The sequence below is a fragment of the Cyprinodon variegatus genome, unplaced genomic scaffold (genome assembly GCF_000732505.1).
Source record: "Cyprinodon variegatus isolate N-32 unplaced genomic scaffold, C_variegatus-1.0 Scaffold381, whole genome shotgun sequence".
Lineage (NCBI taxonomy): Eukaryota > Metazoa > Chordata > Actinopteri > Cyprinodontiformes > Cyprinodontidae > Cyprinodon > Cyprinodon variegatus.
Genome location: NW_015150834.1, coordinates 663743 through 665344, shown reverse-complemented (window position 1 = coordinate 665344; position 1602 = coordinate 663743). Strand labels below are relative to the sequence as shown.

Sequence of the window (1602 nt, the reverse complement as noted above, 5' to 3'; positions counted from 1 at the left end):
ATCAAAAAAGTACTCCAGAGTGTTGTTCAGCATGGGGGTGAGTAGAAAATGAAGGCTAATCATGTTTTGGGTGTACTATTCCTTTAAGGTCTTTCTTTTTTAAAACGGGCACAAAAGCAGCAAATATCTGAAGAAAAACATTCAACTTGAAGGACTAGTCTAGTTCAGTCAAATTACAGTTGAAAATGACAGGAAATTCTGAATTGTTTGCCTCTATTACTCATTTTACTGTTTTACTATTTTATTATATGTTAAAATAAAACATCTGGAGCATCTGAGCAGGTGGAGCTTTTTTGATTTCATTGGAATATTAGCGAGACCTGTCCGGGGTGTACCCCGCCTCTCGCCCGTTGGGAGCTGGAGATGGGCACCAGCACCCCTCGTGACCCCACTCGGGACAAGCGTGTAAGAAAATGGATGGATGGAATATTAGCGACTGTCTGCAATGTCTGAAATATGACACAAGGTGGCAGGCAAGAGTCCTAATGAGAGGTTCACATTTTCCCCCTAAGCAGTGAAGTAACTGGAAACATTTTGCAGATAACCTGCTGCAGCATTTATTGGAGAGAGGATGGCAGCCTGAAGCTGTTTGGTTCAGATCAGGATAGAACTGGATATAAAGGGTCATGTTGGACAATTTCAAAAAGTATAACATTTTTGTTGCTGCAGTTAATTAATTAATTGGATAATCCTTCATGACAATCTAATACCAAAGTTTGATGGACTCCAAAAAAAAAAAAAAAAAAAAACTCAGATTCTTATGTAAAACTTGTGTTTTCTAAGTTAATTTGAGGCAAGTCGACACACATAAAGCTCACACATTTATTTAGAAACTACACGAGGAAACCAGGAAAAATAAACTATTTGGAGGTTTTGGAGAAAATAATTCATATATTTTAAATGAACAAAACAAATTGGTGCCATCAAAAATAGGTGACATTTTTCCAATAGAACAATCATATACAGTGTGTGCATTCAGGAACCATTCAGAGACGTTAAACATGCTTCAGAGGTCAGTTTTCTTATGTTTATCTGCTTACCGCTGTTAGGTTGATGAAGAAAACTTGTTACCTGCATAAATCAGAACATCTCAACCTGCATCTTTCCATAGTCAATGTTTATAATATAAAACCCACTTAATTATGTTTTCAACCTCTGGGATTTTTCTACATCTACAGTTTGAAGGAGATTGTTGGTCTGAACCAGATCTCCGTCTCAGTGTCACCTTCAGCTCCACTGCTAACCTGGCACACTAACCGGATACCGGTCTCCATCCTTCCTCTCTCTGCACAGTGTGAATCCCTGAGATGGGCTCCACTACGTTGCTATGGCAACTCACTCCCATTTCTCTCCCAGTGGCTGAATCCAATCGGACTGGTGCTTGTTTGGCAACCTGCAATCCTGAGCTGCCTGAGGATCAGAGCGCTGGATGCTATTGATCCCCTGCAGAGGATGGATGCAGCACATGGATGATTGCAGTTAATATCTTAAGCTGCTCATCACATAGAGACGAGAGTCTGCTTGTGGATTCTAGTGACCAACACCCAGGAGGGACTTGGTGGCTCCGTCCTTTAACTGTTTACATCCTGTAAGAAGTTCTTA

General features: G+C 40.4%; 1 protein-coding gene across 1 annotated transcript in view; it reads right to left on the bottom strand.

Moving 5' to 3' along the window:
* The window catches only part of LOC107092440 (interleukin-17A-like), a 57390-nt gene that overhangs the window by 31100 nt on the left and 24688 nt on the right, over positions 1-1602 (bottom strand). The gene's annotated exons all lie outside the window — the stretch shown is intronic.